The following is a 24,526-nucleotide window of genomic DNA, read 5'->3' on the forward strand; positions in this document are numbered from 1 at the left end:
CCCTTTGACTGATTCTTCATCAGGGGAGTAATACTCTTGAGGAGATGCAATTTGGGAGGAGTATGATATTGATTCATCTGAAGATGAGTAATAAGCCTCTTGCTCTTCTTCCCTGACTTTTGAAGTGGACAAAAGAAGAGAGGAGATAGAAGCAGGCCTAGGGCTGAGGAGAGGAAGAGTAGATGGAGAAGATGCTGAGGGCCTGAGGGCCATGAAGGCCTGCATCAAAGATGAGGTGAAGGACTGCCAATCAGGTAGGCCCTCAGTGGGTGAAGCCAGATGTTTGGTTTACTGTTTCCTTTTTAACCGAGGTAGTCTTAGGCATAAGCCTGGAATCAAATGCCTGGCTAAGGGTAGCAGAGGGATCAGGGTTGGAAGCCCGGCTGTGCCTGGTTCTCCCCCAACCTCGGCGGTAGCCAATGTCTGAGCAAGCTCCATGGATGTGCTAGTCGTCAATTGAAAAGTGGCTTCCTCGCAGGTCGCTGTCGAAGTAGACGGATCATTCAGATGTCCCTCATCTCCTAAATCGGTAGATAGCAGGGAGTCCAGAAGTAGAGAGGTAGTGGAAGTGGGCCTAGGAAGCTTGGCCTTCTTCCTTGGAGGTTCAGTCAGCGCTTCCAAAACAGGATCCATCCTTTGCGCTGCGTAGGTTCTTAGGTACAAAGTATTGGCGGAGTGAGCAAGCGGTATGGTCATGCTCTTGGCCTAGGCAACAAACCCAGTGGTCATGCATATCTTTATGAGGTATCTGGCGCCCGCATTGGCATTTACCCTTTTTAGCTGACATCGGCTAAATGTTACTACAACAAACCAAGCTTTAGCTAGAAGTCAAAGAAGAAAAAACCCTAATGGGATACTTAGCTTTTAGACATCTTGTGTTGAAGAATAAAGCACATGATGTGATGGTCATCTGTGGCTGAAACATTCTGAAGTCTGTGCGTGCATACATCACATTTAAGGTCCATGGTTTATGGTCTTATGTGTGACATCCCATGCAACTGCAACAGCCAAGCTGACGTTTTTGTATAGGAGCCAACGTATGGGTTGCCTGAGACAGGAAATCCCACACCATGAATACTGCAACATAGGAACAGAAGGCCATATAACCTTTACTTCTTGTTTCCTTAGGTAGTAATAATACATTTTGACCATGTCACAATGAAATGTCACACCACTTTTTCAAGTTAATGCTTGAACAGTGTCAGCTTTAATGCTGTACTGTAAACCTGTTTGATCTTATGCACGTCTCGTACATATCATGAAAACCATATACACATGCATCATATGCACATACTACGCATTTCATAAAAACTGTCTGTAATATATAAATATAAAACAGCTGTATTTTCTGCTGATTGAATTCTAACAGACTCTTGTAGTGCCCTAGTAATACTCATTTGTTAAACAGGTAAGTTAACTGGACACACAGTTCCTTTTCGGAGACAACATGAGAACAATGTCTGGTTAAGTGACTTGCTCAATGTCTTACAGCAGGCAAATGAGAACAGAGAGACTTGAACCTGCACCACAGGAACTGCAACTCACAACCCTAACTCTCTGTGCTGATTGCAAGATTCATTGCTAAAGAATAAAGTAATCAAATCTATTTTAATAAATGAACCCACCCATAGATAGTGTCACTATAAAATAGAAGTATAACCACTAAAAGTGTTTCACACTTCCTACATAACTATTTCCCCAATGGGCAAAGAAAAAAATTCATTCATGCTGTCTGATGCATAACATTTAACTTTGCAAGTTATCCTGCTACTTTTGTTTCATGATTTTTAAAGTATTTTCCATTATTTTCTGTAACTTTTCATAACTAGTTACCCTTTTTTCCCTTTGCCCCTAATTAACCAATTAATTATTATTTAGTGCTATTTTACTTATATCATCCTTAAAAGAATTTGAGAATTACTAATAACATATAATCAAACTCACGCAGGAACAATTCTGCATATGAAATTTGTCATTAGCATGTTATCTTATCTAGTTTCATGTAATTTCAGAAAAAAATTACTTTTTGGTAAAAATTCACAAACGTGCATATGTGTAAGACAATCTGGATGCAGTTACAATATACTGGTTAGCACTGATTTAAAGCAATTGTCAATTTTGTGTGTCATCTGCCTCTAAATGAATGTATATTTCCATATGTCTGGCTACAGTTTCATCAGTATTGAAATCATTTTGTAAAACTCATGTTAATTTCTTTTCCCAATCCATGGAATAAGCACAAAAGCATTGCTTGTGGTTTCCTGGTATAAAAATAAATACTTTTACTTTCACTTACTATACACCACAAAACATCTAATCATTTGTGTCAGATTAGCAGTATTTAGTCAGGAATCAAACTCTGAATTTTCTGATTTTATATAATTTGAACAGCTCACTTGGTTTTAACTGTAAAGACAAAACCATTGCAGACTTAAATATTTCAGCCACGTAACAGCTTACTCTTATTTACCTGCCTGGATTTTAACTCTAGCTAATAAATCACAAAACAACAGAAATTTCTTCCCATTACAACCCTTTTGGTTTCCTCAGCTATTACTGATTTTTTTAATGTTGACTACAATCTGAAATACTGGTAACTTCCCCAGCCTTTTGTCTATATGATACCCTGACCCCATGTGCAAACATTGAAAAAGGGGTTGTGGATGGATGTGTCAAACCATGACCTTTTCTCCCTCCACTCAGAGGTCACTAAAGTATTTCCTATGGTCAATGTATAATTACATTTCACATGGCACTGGAGACATGCCTGTCTTATCATTACCTCGCCATCATGTGAAAACATATTGAAAAGTACCCGTGTCTAATACTATATGTATATATGAACAAACTTCTCCCTTTTGTAATACTGATCAATTAAATCTACTGCTGATTCCAGTTTACCTGGGATGTTTACCTTACAACTATAAAAAAAAATTGTGAATTCATTCAAAACAGCTTCTACCATAAGAAAATCACATGATCCAGGAATTAAACCTGTATCTTTTCTTCCCCCTTGGTAACCATGCAGAGTGGTAAAATCTAAAGTTCTAATGTTTTTAATCCCACAAATCAAACTCTGTGTAGCTAATATCAGGTATCCTATTTGTAGTTTGGCCACGAGATTTCACTCAACTCTCAGTGTATAAACATGTAACACACTTGTTGATTATTTTATCAACAAAAAGTCTGCAAAAAATCACATTTTACCAAGAAATTTGAATAGTCTCAGTTTTGTCCTCAATCAACATGCAGCAATCTTCTACCTTTATTGCATCTTCCAAAACAGGCAAAATACTTTAATTGACTGCTTATTTATAAACACCATATTTTTACATACGTCAGATGCAAAATGTTTCAGAGAAACCATATCTTGAATGTAATTGAATTCCTGTTACTAATAACTTAACAGTGTTGTATGCATGCATTATTGCAATAATATTCAGTAGTTCAAATCCTACAAAATGACATTGACTTGTACAATTTACATTCATTTTATGAAGTCTTCAACATTAAAAATGTTATATAAGATAATCATAGGATCATAGAAAGTTACTAGGTTAATGGTCCTAGGGCCCCTATAAGCCTAGCTGCATTCTTACCCTTATTTCCACAATCAGCGCCTATTGCCCCTGTCCAAGAGGGATATAGATGGAACCCCAGGGGTGAATTTACGGTCACCCATCCAATCGTCCAGACTGTGTTTGAAGAGGGCCAATGAGGTGCTTTGTTTGACATGAAGTAGGAGCCTGCTCCAAAGGTGTGGTAACCTCTGGGAGACAAATCTGTCCCTCCAGCAGGTTTTATTAATGTCACATACCAGGTTAAGGTCTTTAGAGCAAGTAACCCATGTACCATTTGACTTTCAGATATGAAGCATTTCCAATAACGCAGAGTCAGAGACTGCCTTATATACAAGACAGAGATCACCTCTGAGTAGCTTGTATGAAACATGATAAAGTGACAGTGACTTCAGATGATCCCCATAGGACAGATGGTGAAGACCTTGAAATTGCCTTGTGAGAAACCTGTGTAATTTCTGCAATTGCTGCAGGTGCTTAAAAAGGTACATACCAAAAGGGGTGTTGTACTCAATTTTTGGTCTGATGAGAGGAAGAGTACAGGGAGGTTATAACTTCTTTTTTTTCTGGAGGCAATGCCCTTACTTATGAGATGAGCAATACAGAATGCCCTTCTTACCACTGTGGAGACATGGTGGTCAAAGGTAAGGTTGCTGTCAACCTGTGTGCCCAGGTTTCTCACTACTGAGTGCATACTTAAGGTGTTGCTATTGATGTGGTAGTTAGCAGGAACATCACTTTTACTGAAAGGAATGATAATACATTTTTTGCATTGAGATTAATGCCATGACTTTGGCACCAATCATTTGTTTGTGTAAGACCCTCTTGTAGGATGTTGGCATCATTTGGAGATTGTATGACCACTCCCAGTTTGCAGACCTCAGCAAACCTTGTCAGGCACAGTCCTTTAATTTTTGCTTGTACTTCAAAGAAATAGATTCCAAACAGTAGAGGTCCCAGGACTGATCCCCATGGAACACCACTAGTTACAGGTCTGCTGTTGGAAGTGGATTCCCCTATTTTGACTATATGAGTTCTGTCAGTAAGCCAGTTAGTGACTCATCTAACAATGTAAGGTTGATGCCTGGTTGGGTGAGTTTGTCAATGATGCCTAAGTGGTGGATAGTGTCAAATGCCTTGGCTAAGTCAAGGTAGGCTATATGCACAAATTTCCCTTCATTCACAGCCTTAGAAACTGTCTTGAAGAAGTCTACCAGGTTTAACAGACATAGTCTCCCTTTGACAAATACAAACTGAGTATGGTCAAGTGTTTGGAGATTACCTACATCTTTGTTGATAAGGTCCATGATGATTCGCTCCATGGTCTTGCAGATAAGGCTAGTTAGGCTAATGGGTGTATAGTTCCTGGGGTCAGTGGAAGCACCACCTTTGTGCAAGGGTATAATGGTGGCTGTTTTCCATTCAGCTGGTACAAAGCCAGTGCTTAGACTATGATTGAAAAGAACACCCAATCATGTTGCTAATTCATGTTGAAGCCCATGTAGGACACAGCCTGGGATATTATCAGGTCACATAGATGCTGTGCTTTTGGCTTTAGAGAGGGCATTTATGACCTGCTCTTTAGAGATACAAGGCAGGAGACAGGTGCTAGGGATGTCATGGGGTACGTGTGGCAGGGACAGAGGAGTGAAGTTTTCACTCATTGTTTAACAGGTTAGCTATGCCCACAGACTCAGTATATGTGGTATCATTAACTACCAGTCCTGCACAAAGCTGGGCCTTTCCTTTTAGGTTACGGATGTAACTATAGAATGCCTTGTGGTTGTCATTTGTTGAGGAAGCTAATTTGGACTCGTACTTTGCTTTGGAGGACTTCACAAGAAGTCCTATTTCCTTGTTTAAGCTGACAAGGGAGTGTTTCCAGTTTAGGAGAGCTTGCACCTTTTTAGTCTTAGGCAGCAATTTCTTCCTCTTATTGTAAAGCCTATTAATGGCAGTTGTCCACCAAGCAGGTTTGCTCTTCCTTGAGGAGCTTGTTTTGGTCCTATCAGGTACGGCAGAGTCAATGCAATTATACAGGTGATTGCATAAAGCATTGGTGTAGAGCTCAGCATAGTTGCCAGTTCCATCTGATGGAGGAGGTCCAGTGAAGCTATCTATACCATCCTTATGAGATTATAATCTACTTTGGAGAAGGTTTTTAGTTTAGTTGCTGCTGGGGGGGGTTAGGTGTGATAGTTACTTAGAATGAGACCAATTTGTGATCAGATCTCAACAGGGAGGACCTCACAGTGGGGGTGCTACTGTAGTCCCCAATATTGGTGAGCTCCAGATCCATGATGTTGGCACCCCTTGTGGGGGTGTCAACCAGCTGGTCCAGGGCACTGGAGTTAACAAAGTTGAGGAACCTATGGGCAAGTGAGTTTGAGCACAAGTAATTTACCCAGTCAATGGATGGGTAGTTAAAGTCACTCAAAACCATGGTGTTTGGATGTATCCTGATAGACTCAAGTAGATTCAAATAGGCAGAGTGGGTGTCCTGATTCATGGAGGAGGTCCTGTAGCTGACAATGACTTGAATAGGTGAGCTACCAATAGTTAGTTGCACCTGAAGTGTCTCCAGGGATTCATACTGTTTAACCAATCTGGAGGTGTATTTATCTTTAATGAATATTGATACACTGTCTCCTTTAGTTTTCACACCTTCAGTTTGAGGTCTGAACGTGTGGAAGGAGGTGTAACCCGGTATGGCTGGGGTGCTCTCCACAGCTTTGAACCAGGTCTCCATACGTCTGTCCGTGTCTTCCAAGATGAATACAGCTTCCAGTGAGCGCAGTATCGTGTTGAGACTCCCAGCGTTTAGTAGCATTACCTTGAGGTTGTTTTTAGATGGAGTGTTTATGTTGGGAATTTTGTTCTTGTTCTTTGTTCTTGAGACACTGCCTTAAAAAGGCACTATGGAGGTGGCAAGAGCCTTAGCCGAAATCTAAGGGATGACAGATGAAGACCATCTCTGGCAAAGCATCGAGGTCTACCAATCATGTCACCCTAGGCTGACAGATAGTGGATCTCCTTAGAATGACACCAAAAGCTAAGCCAATTATTGAAGTACATCATTTTCTGTTTTTATTGAGGCATCATCCTAGATGAAGGTAAAATGCTGCTTAAGGCTAGGGACATACCTGCCTGAGACGCATAGTCCAAGAGCTCAGTCATGTCTCTCTTCATATATTCCAGAGAGGTACATCTCAAGTCGTTCACACCAACATGGACTATGACAGAGTCATAACAGTACCTGTTGTTGAGAGACCTGAGTGCATGTTTGATATAGTGTATCCTGACACCTGACAGACAGCTGACCGTGAACTTTTCCTTATCAAGCCTGGTGAGAGGGACATCAGTGTGTCTCATGATGGAATCACTTATGACTAGTATGTTTGATTTTGTGTTTTGCCTTAAGGGTTTGAACTGTGAGACACTGGTGCGTGAGCTACTATCTATAATGTGTTCTGCAGGGGAGATATTATGTGTAGTGTGCTTGTGTTTGTGTTTTGGAGGTCTCTGGTGTTTAGGTATGTTTCTGGTGAGGACCTCCACATATGTAGGCATATGTGATGTGGGTTTGGGTGGAGTAGGAGGTGAGGTGTGCATACTGGCAACCCGCTCATTGTCATATGTACTGACTGGTGTGTGAGAGAGCATGGATTCAAGGTTCTTAATATAGTTGCACCTCTCACACATAGTGTTTGTGTAGCCTAGGAGTATAGGGTTGTCAGTGAACATGAGATAATTGCTACACTACTTCAGGATGCCCATGTCAACCAAGCTGGTTGGACAAACTGTGGGAAATTATCCGTCTTTAGTGATAGGTACATTTATATGATCAGGAAAAGAGGTCACACTTAGGAGTGGCTAGTGGGTGAAAGGTGTGTTGGTACCTCTGAGGCTAGGCTTAGTGTTCCACCTGACAGTAGAGCAGAGCCATGAGATACCAATGGAGGACCACAAGCAAAGAAATACACACAGAAATATTCTGTGACAGTCACGTGTGTGTGTGCATATGTGTGTGTGTGTGTGTGTGTGTGTGCGTGCGTGCGTGCGTGTGTGTGTGTGTGTGTGTGTGTGTGTGTGTGTGTGTGTGTGTTTGTGTGTGTGAATGCACACACACACACACACACACACACACACACACATACATGAATGTGTGTGTGTGTGTATTTCAAAATGATTTAATTGTGCAAAAATCTGCATGTCTTTTACAGAAAATACTCTGCAAAAGTCCAGTCAAGAACATCTAAACACATTAATTAACTTTTCAGTGCTGTACAATATGCATTTTCCCAGTGTTTGAGAATCACGTAAAATTCCTTTTACAACAGTATGCAAAATAAGTCCTGTTAAAAACAATAGCATAACACTGAATCACACTTCTTGTTTCCTTCTGATGATTACTTCCCCACCAGTTGGCATCAATAAAATACAGATCCCTTTACTCAGTCGTGCTACTCTTCAGCTTATCCTCTGTTCTTCTTCTCCTAGTGAGCCATCTCTCATCCTACCATGACTCAATGATATTGCTCAATATCTCTGCAATTCTGCCCCAAACACCTACCCATACTTCCTCCCTAAACTCTCCACACATTGCATCAAACCTATTTAATGATGCCCCTCATGTCTACCCTAAATATAGCCTGATTAAATCAAAATAAAATTAGGTGGAAAAATACTCTCCAAAAACATGTATCAATAATACCCCAATATACTAAAATCGTACTAGGAAGAAACTATTACCATAATCTTAGCCCCGCATGTCACAACCTACATCAAAACAATTGTCTTCCACACACTACTCTAACACCTCTAACACCACAATGGTACCCCCCAGTAATTTAACTTTTGCTTCTATAAATATTAGAAGCATAAGAAATAAACTACTGAATTACATACCTGGATTACCAAACACAAGCCTGATATTCTTGGCATAACTGGAACTTGGCTTAAACCTAGTATAATCAAATCTAAAATTACACCCTTCCCAGGTATATCATCCACAATGACTACATAAAGAGGAAGGGTGGTGGTATTATTCTAATATTTCCCAGAAACTACCACATTTCTGCCTACAACAAACCAATACCAAAAATTCAGCTCAGCAGAGCTTTTCAGTACTTTCCTGAAACTAAACAAATATAAATGAATATGTATTGCTGTTCCTTATATGTTCATAGGTTCATATGTGTTTACTAGGTTGATAACCACAAGGGCCTTTTTAAGTCTAGCCATGCATCCCAAATCTCTGACAAGTTCTGGTAAATGTAAGCAGGGGCTTAGGAGATTAAACATTTACAAGTGGGGGCCTGGGAGATGAACCATTTACAGGTTGCTTGTGTCCATTAAAGTCATAAGTGCCAAACCAGGGATGGACTTCCTGTTCCCCATCTTATTATCCAAGTTACTCTTGAATTGAGTTAGGGAGGAACTCTGCTTCACATGGATGGGGAGATTGTTCCAGATATGGGAGAGGAGGGGTAGTCCTTGGGATACATAGCTGTCTCTCCAGCAGGTTCTATTTATATCACAGGCAAGGTTTAAGTCTTTAGAATGGGTAATTCTGGTGCTGTTTGTCTTCTGGATATGCAGGAGGTCCACCATACTGGGGTTTGATAATGCCCTGTGTGCCAGGCATAGATCTCCCCTCAAAAGCCTATAGGAGACAGAATACAGGGATAGGGTCAAGAGGTGGTCTGCATAGGATATTTTACTTATGCCCTGTATTCTTTTACTGATGAACCTCTGTGGACATTCCAGTTGTTGGGTATGCCTGGTTAGGTACATACCAAAGGGGGCATTATACTCGATGATAGTTTTGATGAATGTCTGATACAGTGGAACAATGACTTCCTTGGATCTAGATGCCATACCTTTGTTTATAAGTTGTACACGATAGAATGATTTCCTCACTACTGTAGACATGTGATGGTCAAAGGCTAAGCATGTCTCTAAGTCCTGGACTACTGTGTCAAATAAAAGGAGTGTGTTGTCCATATGATAGTTACCAGGGGTGGATGACTTCCTGAAGGATATTATTATGCATTTCTTGGCATTTAGTTTTAGTCCATACCCCTGACATCAGTTGTTTGTTTGTGTCAGCCCTTCCTGGAGAATATTTGTGTCAGTATTGGATTCAGTGACAGGTCCTAATTTGTAATCATCTGCAAATTTAATCAGCGAGAGACTAGTGACATTAGCATTGACTTCAGTGAAGTAAATGCCAAAAAGGAGCAGTCCAATGACTGATCCAGAGAGGGACTCCACTTATGACAGGCCTCTTTGTAGAGGTGGACCCCTTAATTCTAACTTCCTGAGTCCTGTCTGTGAGCCAGTTGGCTATACACTGAGTTACATATAGGTTTGTACCTAATGTCTTGAGTTTGTCAACAATTCCCGAGTGGGGTATTGTGTCAAATGCCTTGGCCATGTCAAGGTAGGCAGTGTGAATGATTTTGCCCTCATCCATTGCTTTGGTGATCTTCTCAAAGAAGTCCACCAGGCTGAGTAGGCATGACCTGCCCTTGATGAAACCAAACTGGGTTGGGTCCAGTGTCTGGAGGTTTACTATATCACTGTTGATCATTTCCATGATAATTCTTACCATGACTTTACATATAAGACTAGTACGACTTATAAGTCTATAGTTTCCATGGTCTGTAGATGGCCCACCTTTGTGCAGGGGGGATGACTGTTGTTGTTCTCCATTCATGAGGCACAAAGCCTGTTTGGAGGCTACAGTTAAATAGAAATTCCAGAGGGCCTGATAGGTCATGTTTCATGCTATTTAGAAGGCATCCTGGAATATTGTCTGGGTCCATTGATGCAATGTTCTTGGCCTTAGAGCATAAAGGAAATGTTTTTTAGTGATAGCAGGGGAAGTTATATTTGATAGTTTTTCCTGAGGGAAGGTTCAGGGGGAGAGAGGAGTAAAGTTGGAGCTGAATTTATCAGCCAGTAGATTTGCTATGTCTTCCGGTTCAGTATAGGTGGATCCATTTACCATGAGCTCTGCACACAGTTGTGTATTGCCTTTGAGGTTGAGGACATAGCTAAAGAATGTCTTGTGGTTGTCCTTGGCCTGGGAGGCCAAATTTACCTCAGATGTGGCTTTGGTAGACTTTATTTGTACTCGGAGTTGTTTGTTTACTTTGATGAGAGTGCTTTTATCCTGCTGGGTGCTGCATCTCCTAATTTTTGCTATGATTTTCTTCCTTCTGTTATACAGCCTATTGATTTTGTGATTCCACCAAGGTGGTGTGTTTTTTGAGTTAGTTCTGTCCTTCTTCCTGGTGGGTATATCTGTCTTTATGCAGCTATTAACATGCTTGTATAGGTTTTCTGTGAACAGTTCTGCATAGGCAGCAGTGTTCTCAGGGTTATGGAGGCTTGAAATTTTGCCAGGTTATCACTTAATAGCAGGAAGTTAGCCTTAGACTTCCTGAATATTCCGGGTTTTATTTTTACTTCAACGGAGACCATTTGTGGTCTGACCTTACCAGGGAACACATTACAGTAGGGGGTGTGCAGTACTCTCCTATATTAGTGATGACCAGCTCCAGCATGGTTGCACCCCTTATTGGTGTTTTGACAATCTGGTCCAGGGAGTTTGGGTTTGCAAAATCCAGGAATGTCTGTGCCTGTACATTTTGGTGTCATATAGGATTCACAATTAATAGTGGGGTAATTAAATTTGCCCATGAATATGGTATTGGGTTGGATGGTGAGTGTTTCCAAGAAGTTTAAATGCATGGTATTGGTTTCCTGGGTCATAGAGGGGGACCTATAGCTTGCAAGGAAGTGGTATTGGATTTTGCCTGTAGTGATTTGAACGTGGAGAAGTTCAAGTGCATTGTTTGATTGACCAGCCTTGAGCTATATTTATTTTTGATGTAAATTGAGGTACCTCCACCTTCAGTCCCTGTCTGTGTAGTATATCTCTCATGGTGACAATACAGCTGCACTGAATGATATCTTACATTGGATGTCCATAACAATTCCACATGAAAAAATACTACTAGTTGATGTCCATATCAATTGTTGGACAGAACTTCTAACTCTCCTACATCTAGCCTGAACTTATATGGATTCTCACAACTAATTAATAGCCTCACACATTATAGCAATATATCAAATTATTTATTAGACTGGATACTATTATCAGACCATAGCAAATTCAACACCACAGGGGCAATGTCAGACTACATCAGTGACCATCTCCCAATGTATACAACCAGACATCTCACACATCCTCTCAAACAGCATGTTTATAAAACAACATGTGCAAGTTTATCCTATCGTCTATTAAATGGGAATATCCTAAAAATCCTCTTCTTAGATGATTCTGTCAATGAATTCAATACAACTTTCCTAAATACCCTAAATGGCTTTGCACCCCCTAGAAGAAGTGGCTAAAAACAAATAATGCAGTTTGGCTATCCAAAAAGAGTAGAATGCTAATGCAGGATAGAGAAAAAGCATAGAAAGAATGGCTAAAATATAAAACACCACAATACCTCTACCACTTCAGAATGCTCTGCAACCATACTAGAAAGCAAATAAATGAAGACAAAAAGAATACTATAACAACTTTCAAAACATTAGCAAACACATCCCTAAAAAATTTGGTCAACCATTAAAGTAATATCACATCCTGGCCTAAAAATGTAACCCTAACCCCTCTCCTAATAACATACCACACAAGACTGCAATAAAATGTTATTTCATAGATAGTATAGTGTTCCTAACCAGGGATTCCCCAGCATCTAATCCCAGCCCTTTCCAACAGCCATATGTCACCACATCCACTTTCCCCTTCATATCTGTGCACACATCTTATATAAACTACTCTTAAACAAACTCAAACTATACTCTACTTCAGCTGATGACCTTCCAAGTACATAAAAATAGCAGCCACTAGTGTTGCCTACCCTGTCTCGATCATTATAGTTAGGTCAATACAGGAATCCCACTTTACCTTTCTCTTGAAAAAAAAATCACACATTATACACTATACGAAGGAGGAAATTCAACAGACATCACAAACTTTAGACTTATAGCAATCTTATCCACTCTCTCCAAAATACTTGAAAAAATGTATTCAAAAACAATTACTAAACTATCTCCTGCAACAAGAACTCATATCCTCCATTCAACATGGCTTCTGTCCCTCTCATAGCACTAACACTGTACTTCTAACCTTAACAGATACTGTCAGTCAAACCAGAGATAATGGCAAATTAGTCTCTTCCTTATATCTAGACTTGTCTAAAGCTTTTGACACAGTTTGCCACAGCAAAGTTCTACTGGGGTTGGGGGTTGGTATAATGGTCAAGGTGTTAACCTTACAGATATAGGGTACAGAGTTTAATTCTCACCCTTAGAAGGAAAATTAGCTTGGCTTAAAATGGCCTACAAAGGCAACTAGCTTAGTACTTACCTATGAATTAACTATGAATTAATTTCAAATGTCCACGCTAGAGCTATCTCAGCTCACCCTTCTGTGGTTCAAGTGCTACTTGTCCAATAGGTATCAGTCAGTAAAATTGCATTCTACCCTCTCCCCGTACCTCCCATCACCACTGGTGTACTACAAGGCTTTATTCTTGGCCCCTTCCTCTTTGACATTTTCACCAACACTCTCCACATATTCACACAACAGGCCTCTCTAAAACAATATGCAGATGATTCCACGCTCATATACACATCAGACACCCTGGCACATATACAAAAAATAATCAGGAAACTTTAACAGCCTTTCAGATATACGTAGAAATGTGTTAACTAATGCTTTAGCAAAGCATATATTTAGTGAAGGTACAAAACACAGATTCAAGTTCAGGATTTTACAAGTTATCTGTATGCATGAAAATGGGGGAGATATCATTAATAAAACAGAACTGTGCAAATATAAATGGATACATTTGTTTCAAGCAGACCATTTTCCTGGACTGAATACAAGTGTTAGTATCAAACCTATTCTGAAAGATAAACATGATGTTATATAAATGCTTTAGTAAGCTAGGCTATGGAAAAACTCAGCTAATACTGCAGTGAATGTTTGTATGGGCACTTTAAAGTATGTTAATGAGTTACTTGATTGTTTTAACTAATTGTCTGCATGTTCTTTAAAAAGGTTCTCGGTGACCTTGAGTTGTAAACACTGATGAAGAGTTTTTACTTGAAAGCTTTGTTGTTTTATTAAGCTTCTTTATTTGAGGCCATTGGACTTCTTTGTTTCACCTATAGAATTATTCAGCATCCATCTGCTTGTCCAACAGTAATTACCATTCTAAACAATTATGTTCCCATTTAGTCACTGCAATCCAGTGACCAAAAACTTCCCTCTCTCCACAAACCTATCAAAACTGCTAAAAATGGTCTATACTCATACCATGTTTGTATCCATCAGGTCAATGCCATCCCTCCAGTCCTTTAAAACCATTCTGAAAGACTTCTTAGCCAAAATCCATCTTTGTTCTTGCTTAACCCTGGATAAACTGTATTCCTAAATATAAACAAGCACCGATTTAAACCTTAGGCCTTCTTGCTCCCCATTCTTCACTCACTTCCTAATGTATTTCTCTTACCTGACTTTCAAACTAAATTTGTCATAGCCCTGTTTTTTCCCTCTTCAGATAGCTACTCCTGTTGTACTATACTAACTTACCTTTGATTTCTCTAAACTGGAGAACATTTCTCTAAATAAAAAACACTGTCTTAACCCGTGTTTTCACATGATGGCTAATTTGGTATAATTATTTAAACTATAGATTTGTATTGCCTTTTTATTGTATTGTTTTTGAAGATTGCAAAATTAGTATTCTTAAAATGTTTTTGTACTACGTTGGAACTTTTCTTACCAGGTCTCCACTTAAAATGGGCACCTAACCCTTCAGACATTCCTGATAATCAAATGTTAGTAAATAAATAACAGATAAACATAGTCTAGTTTGTCTTACCAACTCCTGTACATATGACAGCTAATAATTACATTATGCTTCCATTTCCTGTTGTTCCTGCTATGCACATCAGCAGAGTATAGTTTACCATTTGATGTACAAAACCATACAGCTTCCATTAATGTATTCTATGCCTGAAAAGCATTAATCTATTAGTTTTGTATCTCCAGGAAAACTCCCTGTGAAGCCTTATCATAGTTCATTGCTAACATGAAATTAAAAAAGAAAGTTTGTCCACTGTCTATATATGTTACATAATGAAAATCACTTAAATGGCACATGCTTTTGGTTCTGTTTTTCTTTCTGTCAAAATATACTCTATTATGGACTAAGGTTCCAGCTGTCTTAGCCCCCACATTTCTAGATCTTCATTAAAATGTCCAGATGGTCTATCATATGGGATAATTCTGGAAAAAAGTGGGATCCCTTGACCTTCTCTCTTGTCACTTCTTTTCTCTCTTTCATCTGCCATCTGCGTCATAAATTCCACTGGCAGATAAAGTAACATGCTCGGTTCTTAATAGAAAAACTGCCCAACCTCTGCAGTTGTAAGAAGTTCCTTATTACTGTTCATCATCAGTAAACCTATTGTGACATAAAAGCATTTTGCGATAAGACATTTGTTTTTCTGAATAGATTTTGACAGCTACGGAAGTTACACATATTCTGAATCAAACTCTAAATAATTTATAAACATGGAAAACTATAGAAACCAAGTTAAGTACATGAAACAAGGCACTGGCCAGCTCAAGTGGCACCTTCTGAAATATTCTTTCCAATCAAAATGTATATGTTTAAACTGACAAAAGAATAATACATTCATTCATTATATGGAGAATATCAACATCTGTGCAGTGACTGAGACCTGGTTCAAGGCTCCAGAGAGTACCCCTGCATTACCAGGCTATAATTCATACCACACCTTTCAGTCACCTAACCTGGAATGAAATACTAAAGGCGGAGGTGTGCCCATATTCATTAAGGATATCCACACCTCCAGGCTAGTTGCTCAGCATAATGCATCCGAGATTATCCAAGTACAACTAACTCTGGGCAAGACCGCAATCCAAATTGTAGCTTGCTACAGATCCCCCACCATGCCCCAGGATTCCCACTCCTCATTTCTTGATACACTGGAAAATATTAAGGTACAACCTAACACCCTAATAATGGGTGATTTCAATTACGCTGTCATTAACTGGGAAAACTACTCATGTACTAACTCTTGTGCTCAACGTTTTCTGGAATTCATAAATTTCAATGCCTTGGATCAACTGCTCCACACCAGAGGTCAATTCCTCGTTGGTCAGATCCAACCACAAGCTAATCACCCTAGACATCCATATCCCTCCCCCACCCCCCATTAGGGAAACCACAGTAAAAAAATTTCTCCAAAGTCAACTTCACGTTTCTTAAGACAGACGTGGCAAACTTCACGACACCCATGCTGACGGACAATAGAGGTATGACTGCTGAATCCTACACAAATGCACTTTATAAGCACTTACATGAGTGCATGGATCATGCAATCCCTAACAGAACCAAGATGCTATCCTCCAAAAAAAGGAAGCCAATCTGGTGATCCCCTGCCATAAACAAACTCTACAACAGAAGAAAGAAACTGTTGCAAAAAAGAGTAAAATCTCATGATTGGAGTAACTCCCTGGTCAGCCTCAGTAAGAAGCTCATAAAATCCTCCAAAGCTAGTTATGAAAACAAAATCGCCACTGACTCTAAAGACAACCACAAAGCATTCTATAGCTATGTCAAGAATCTCAATGGCAACACTCAGATCTGCTCTGAGTTACAGCACAATGGCACTAAATATACAGAACCAACTGATATTGCCAACATCCTGGCAGATAGGTTCAGTGCTAACTTTACCCCCCTGTCATCCCTAAAGGGCCCATCTCTATACCAGAAGAATGCAAAGTTCCTGTAATCACAGCTGCACAGGTAAAAAACACACTATCCAAAGCCAAGAACACAGCATCCATGGGACCTGACAACATCCCAGGCTGTGTTCTACATGAACTACAGAACGAACTGGCACCCCACCTAAGTACCATGTTCAATCATAGCCTCACCTCAGGCTATGTGCCCACTGAATGACACACAGCAACGGTTATCCCACTCCACAAAGGGGGAGCCACCACAGACTCAGGAAACTACTGCCCCATTAGCCTAATGAGCCTGGTCTGAAAGGCTATGGAATGTATCATCATGGAACTTATAAACAATGACATTGGTAATCTCCAAACTCAAGACCCCACGCAGTTCAGGTTTGTAAAAGGCAGATCATGTCTCCTAAACCTGATAGACTTCTTTGAAGCAGTCACCAAAGTCGTAGATGAGGGTAAGGTGGTTCACACAGCCTATCTAGATCTCGCCAAGGCTTTCAACACCATTCCCCACTCAGGAATTATAGATAAACTTACTAAACTAGGTATAAATCCCTATGTCACAAATTGGGTTGCCAACTGGCTCACTGACAGAACCCTCACTGTGAAAGTAGCAGACTCCAAATCCAACTTCAGACCAGTGACAAGTGGAGTACCACAGGGTTCAGTCCTGGGTCCTCTCCTGTTTGGTATCTACTTCTCTGAAGTACAGGCTAACACAGAAGGTCTTTGGCTAATGAAGTTCACAGATGACTGCAAACTAGGAGCCATAATCAAAACTCCAAAAGATGTGGACATCCTACAAAAGGGCCTCGCTGAGACAGATGCCTGATGTCAAAGCCATGGCCTCAAGCTCAATGCCAAAAAGTGCATTGTCATCCCTTTTGGTAAAAACTCTGTACCCATGAACTACCACATAGGCGGTAGTCTACTTAACACCAAAAGTGTGATAAGAGACCTTGGGACATAGGTGGACAGTAGTCTCTCCTTTGATAATCACATTATCACAGTAGTCAGGAAATCCTTCTACGTAACACACCTCATCACAAAAGGTTTCTCATCCAGGAAAAAAGAGGTCATTGTTCTCCTCTACTCATCACTCATTAGAACCATTATAGAGTACAATGCCCCTTTTGGTATGCACCTCACAAGACATCTACAATAACTGGAAAAGCCACAGAAATATCTCACAAAGAGGATTACTAGCCTCAAACAGATGCCCTATGCAGACCATCTCAAAAAACTGCAGCTTTACTCTGTCGCATATCACCTACTCAGAGACGATCTCTGCCTAACACACAAAGCTATGTCAAACCCAGAACTTTTAGACATGCTCCACTTAAAGAAATCCCAATCCCTATGAGCTACATGCTCTTGGGACCTAAACCTTGTCACCACAATAAACAGAACATGCTGGAGGGATAGATTCCTGTCCCAGAGACTTCCCATACTCTGGAACAAACTACCTATCTATATCAAACAAAGCTCCTCATTAGTGCTCTTCAAGAAAAATCTTGATGATTGGATGGGAGATAGCAAATTCACCCCGGGAATCACTTCTGTGGCTCTGCTCGACAGTGGCACAGGAAGATAATTTTCTTGTGTGGCGAAAGCCAGGGTACCTTTTGGCTAGGCTTATATAGGCCCTAAGGCCAATAGCCTAATACCTACCTATGAACCTATGAACCTATTATTCTGAAACTATTAAAATTGTTACATATCAGTGCATTTTCATATCCTCAGTTGTCTCTCTTGATTTCATCTGTAATTTTCCTTTGCATAAATAATTCTGTATTCATTTCAGAATTTGAAATAAAGCAAGGACAAACATCAGTGGCATGTTATTTACATTTCTGTTTCTACTATGTGATCAATGTTCTAGAATATTTATTTGTTTATAACAAAGCAGAACTGTGCCTTCTATATTTTCAACACGTGGTTGCTATACCATGTCTCACAGAATGCAAACAAGTTTTCTGATATGCCTAGAAATAATTCTGAAATACAGAAATCCATTTTGACAGTTATTCTGACATTTATATTTTTAGTAGTTCCATACATATTTAACATAGACAACAGCCTTTCCCAAAAATCCCAAGCCTGGAACATTTCTTTCAGAAAGACAGAAAGGTATTCAGATATTTCAAAAGAATGAAAAGTAATGAGGAGCCCATGCAGGAAACCCAAGTAATGCAACAAAACATTTCTAATAAAAATGCTCAACGTAGGGAATTTAAACCAGAAAATCAAGTATGAGTATTAGTGCCCACCACTCAAAACACATTTTTGCTAAATGACAATGGCCATTTGATAAGTTTAAAAGAAAAAGCACAGAAAATTACATTGTTAGACAGCCAGAAAAGAGAAAGTTGGTACAAATCTATGACATTAATATACTGAAGCCATGAAAAGATGTAAAAAAATTGCAGTGAACATGCAAGCTAAAGTTCATGCAGTAGAGACCAGAGAATCTCTGCCTGAAGTGCAATTAGAAGAATTATTGTCAAAAGTATAACATCAAGAAAAAATATAATTTCTTATAACAAGTGAAGGTGTGTTTTCAAAAATGCCTAGAGACCAAATCTAAAACATAACATAATGACAACACCCAGAATGTAGACTGGACTGAGTCTTTACAGATTACCAGTATCAGAAAAAAAGTTACTAAATAGAATAAATTCAATGAATACTCAAGTTACAAGTGATAGAAGAGTCACAAAGTGAATCCTGTAGCTCAATAGTTTAGTTCCTAAACTAGATGGAAGTATCAGATTCCATAAAATCTTTAGGAAATTGATGAGTGGATACAGGACTTAAGAAAGATCAAATACTTAACTCAGATACTTAACAATAGTAAACTTGATAAAGGGATGCTAGAAGGCACCACTTACCCCCTCTGTTAAATAAATACAACCTTTGTAACCCTTGGTGGCATGTTTCAATGGATATATATATATATATATATATATATATATATATATATATATATATATATATATATATGGATCAGCTTCAAAACAACAAAAGATCACATTACCAAAGACAATATCATGTAGATGACATTGCTGAAACCTGACTTTCACAAACAACCAGAATGCCAAAGGATTTCACAAGGTAAATAACCAGGTGGCCAATAAGGGGAAATTTGCCCTTTTCCCCATTGTTGTGTGATCCCAGAGTTGGTATATTTAATCAGGGGATGTGGGGGCACACCTGTGTGAGTTTGAGGTAGTACTGTGTGTTTCTTTGTTAGATGGTGGCCAACCGGATACTTACCCTGTGAAATCCTTCAGCATTCTGGTCATTTGTGAAAGTCAGGTTTCAGCAATGTTGTCTTGGTGATTTCATTTTTGGTAATGTGGTCTTTCTTTGCTTTGAAGCAGACCCATACACACACACACACACACACACACACACACACACACACACACACACATATATATATATATATATATATATATATATATATATATATATATATATAAAGAAGCTGAGCTGTAATTCACTAAAACACAGTACAATGGAAATATTACTTCAAATCCCAACCTAGCAAAATTCTGTAATGGGTTCTAACATGTGTCCTTTAATGGGGCAAGTTGTCTACTGTTTCACTCTACCTTGAAAAAAAGGTTTTAACATTGAAAACCGGTTTGGTTATAGTGATAATATACTGGCATTTTTATAACAGAACGTAGATGTATTTATAAGTAGGAAGTAATGTAAAAAGTCTGTTGGAATCTAATAAAAATAAAGTATACTTTCAAAAGGCCAATAAAGATATGCATAAATGTGGGCAGTGTAACCATTGCAAATATGTGCTAAAAATAGAATCAATCATAATCAACAATTTTAACATTGGCATACCTATTAATGTTAACTATGGAACTAAAGGAACAGTATATTTAGCAGCATGTCAAACAGGCACTTCCCTTTACATTGGAAAATCTGAAAAGATATTTTAAGCAGCATAAATATTAATGCTATGATATTGGCAGCAGTCACAGTGGCAATGCACTTTGTCAGCATGCTTCTCAATGTTATAAGTTAACATGTTTTAAAGCTTGTATTGCTGAAAAAGTTGAAAAAACCCTAGGGTTGCTGGGAGGAGTTGATTGATTAAAAGAATTATTATGGCAACTTCGCCTGAATGCTGATAAGTCACCTAGCTTAAATGAACAGATAGTGTTAAATTCTGCACTAAAATTAAGAGATGAAAGATTATAATTGATGTAATAATTTTAATATATTTTGACCACATACAGTAGACCAATGGATTTCATTGGCCTGCTGTTTGTGGTCATAATATTCCAGCGTTTTTTGTTTTTTTGTGTAGTGGTTCAACTTTTAATATATGTATGTTACTTTTATATATGTTGTATTTATTACAGATTTGTGTCAGGTTTTGCTGAAGTATGTTGTGAAGTCATGTGATTTATATAAGGTTATATAAAGTCAATGTTTTGGATATTGCTTGTTCTGATGAAGTCTCATATTTAAGGGATGAAAGCACTTAACGTTTTAACTAAAATTATTTAACTAAAAGCTACTTTGTGGTATCATGTCTTGATAATTAGAGATATAGCTGTTTGTGTTTTAGGGGCTTTAACATAGATCCAAAAGGAGGGCAAATTTCCATTATCTCATTCCCAGCCTTTTTCTGGGTCAGGATTCAATATAACATTTTCAGCAAGACATGGTTTGCTGAATCACAGCTCAGCTAAATTCAGGGAACCCATTTCAAGGTATACATTGTTACCATTTGGTCTAAACTGAGCCCCAGCCACTTTTCAGCAGCTGATGGATGAAATGTTGAAGCTTCACAACTAGGTTTCTGCAACATGCCTAAATAATACTGCCATTCATTCAGGAGGCTGGGAGTCTCATTCATCAAAAGTGCAGACTGTGTTTGAATCTGTAAATCAGGCAGATTTAACTCTAAATGCCAAGAAAATTAAACTGTGACTGGTGGAAGCTAAGTACTTATGAAAATTGACCACTACACTCCACTAAGAGACATATGCAGGCTCCTCTTGGACTAGCTAAATTCTACAGAAAATTTGTGCTTAATTTTACAACTACTGTCTGCCCTTGGCAGACCTAACAAGAGGGAAACCCTCTGTGAAGATGTTATGGTCGCCTGAGGCAGATACAACATATAAAGAACTGAGAAAGATCCTACATTCTGAACTTGTATTAGTGACTCCTGATTTTTCTATTTATGCTATTTACCAAAGGGTCAGACGTAGGTTTGAGGGCAGTGACATCTGAAGACATTAAAATAAGGCACAACCTGTTTGCCATATCAGCAAAATATTGAACATCGCAGCAGGGGCGGTGCAGCAGTTAGCTTTGCCGCCTCACAGCAAGAGGCTCTCTGGTTCAATCCTCGGATGGGATGCCTACTGTGCAGAGTCTGCATGTCCTCCCTGTGGTTGCGTGGGGTTCCTCCAGGTGCTCTGGTTTCCTCCCACATCCCAAAGACATGTTGTAGGTGGATTGGACACCCTAAATTGGCCCTAGGTGTGAGTGCATGCATGTGTGTGTCTTCTGTGGAAGGTTGGGTGCCGGGCTAGCAACTCGACACCGTAAAACTCCACTGCCAATCATAAGCGAACAGGTGATCCACTGTGGTGACCCCTAACTGGGAAAAGCTGAAAGAAGAAGAAGATAGAAAGGGAGTGTTTAACAATTAAGTATTTTTTAATTCCCTGAAGTATTATTTATTGGATAGATATTTCAACTTGATAACTGGCCCATGCCCTTCTATGATAGCTGAGTAGACAATCTGATGGCCTTTCAAAGCTGTGCTGGAAGGCACAATCCTTCCAACCCTTTGAATATACTGTGATCCACAGGCTTGTCCTACCCAACAAAATGCTGATGGCTCTTTGATGTCCTACAACCCGTCAGTGTAAGTACAAAACCAGGATATCTGAGCTGAAAGAGAGAGAGTTGTGAGATGTTAAGTCTGAAAAAGGAGTGATGTACCGATAAATGCATGGCAGCTGACTGTGTATGGACATTTTCTAACACAACTGCAGTCAAGAAAAGTATTTATTAGCCAGTTAACAAGGTACTGATTGTAAGTTAATGCAATACAAAGATGGTAACCTGCATCAGTAAGACAGGAGGTTTGTTCCTCATGTGACGATTCAGAAGTAGTGAGCAGAAACGTACATACTAGATCTTGATGCTAAATCTTGTGATTGCTCAGATGGGACTAATTTCTGGTATTTTCATGATGGAATCATCTGCATTACAAAGCTGGATTCACGGCCTGGTTGGGACCTATACCCTGAGACATTTAAAAGACAGCCTCTTGGAAGAACCGTGTTTGATTGTAAGTAGTTGCTGAAAAAAACAAAGGTATTGCTTATTTTGAAATGCAGATTGAGTAGACTGTTATTTTTATTAACTCTGCTGATTATTGAATAAACCTTTGATTTGTACAAAATGGTGCCATCAGTGCAGCCAACTTCATAAAAGAGAGGGTAACTTTAACTTCTGCAAAACAAGTCTGAATCAAATATGTGGATATGCTTGACAGAACTGGAGCCTTTGGCCTCTGTTAGTCAAAGTTCTAGGATCTATTTCATGTGACCTGGCATTCTCTGTGTATTGTGCAGACTAAAAGTAAATGCTGAAGAAGACAGCCATGTGCAATATGTGTCCATCATATTATTTGAGCAAACTGACACACCAGATGTTAGAGTCATATTTCAAGATTAACATGTCCCTCCTGAAAGGAAAACTGCCTTATCATATACTCATGCCTTACACACAGAGCTCAAAGTTTTAAAGAATTGGACACATTTCGAAATCTGGGTCACCAAGAACTTTAGACACAGAGTATATGTAATTGTGTTATCAGGGTGAAGCTAGTGTATCACTGTAATCACTTTGTATAATCCATATTAAACTATGGAAGAAAAAAATAGCCAGGGTTATGAAGGAACTGATTTCTGCTTGGAAAACATTGTTTGCATCTTTTACTTCCCCAAAGATATTCATTAGTAGTGTACTACGGTGGGAAAGTCATGTGGGACTGGAATCTCACCACTGCAAACCATTGTGAAAAATATTCTATGGACAGGGACTAGGGTGTTTCAGTCCATTCCAGTGACCATCAATTAACTTAACTTTAATCAAAATATTATAAATTTAATTGCTACCATGGGTATAGTCTGTTGAGTCACACCATTAATACAAAACAAATTAAACTATATAAAAAAAGGCAAACTGTTATGAATCCCAATACAAGTCATTACATACACCTTAGCCACAAGAGCATGCAGGACATGTGCAATATTGCCTTGTGTATGGGAATACACCATCCATGCCCAAGAATAAGCATCACACTGAACACCTCATGGTACAGAGTTCTTGCTATCTCCCCAGACCCATTTCTCACCACTTTGACTGAGTCTCGGTGCTTTCCAATACGTACTTACCCACAGTAACTGTACTTTATATTCTTACATTCACACACACTAATTTCAGGGAAGGCTGGTAATATTTGTCAACACTACAGCCGTCTGTCCTGCCCCAAAGAAGTAAACTGCTGCATCTCCACATTACTGCTTCACTGTTGTTAAAAAGCCAAATTAGTATATAGGAGAGAAGTCTGTTCACTTAGAGGTGGATGCAAGCAACTTGTCACAATTTAGCAATAAATACCTTCTTATTGATTAATAAACAATTCATAAAAATTAAGTAAATATGTGACAATACACACTTTTTTAAGAATTAATAAATAATAATTTAAATAGTTAATGATAAGTTAGGTTGTACAATTAGCATTTAAATATACCGAGAAATATAAAGTTGCACTTGGAAACAGAAAGTAATATTTTTGAATAAAAGGGTTACAAGAAAAACATCTGTCTAGAGTCAATCTTTCCCCAAGCTACCTTTTAAGTTTTAATGAGCTCTAGCTAAACTGGATAATTTTCAGAAGATACTACAGGGAACGAAAAAAGAGGGAACATCTGACGTGTGTAGAAGGTGTGAGATAGTTTCTTCCTTCTCAGCTTACTATAACTAGCTGTTCATTCAGCTATATAGTTGGAATTGTTTT

Source organism: Protopterus annectens, chromosome 12.part0 (assembly GCF_019279795.1).
Source record: "Protopterus annectens isolate FY-2018-M chromosome 12.part0, PAN1.0, whole genome shotgun sequence".
Taxonomy (NCBI): domain Eukaryota; kingdom Metazoa; phylum Chordata; order Ceratodontiformes; family Protopteridae; genus Protopterus; species Protopterus annectens.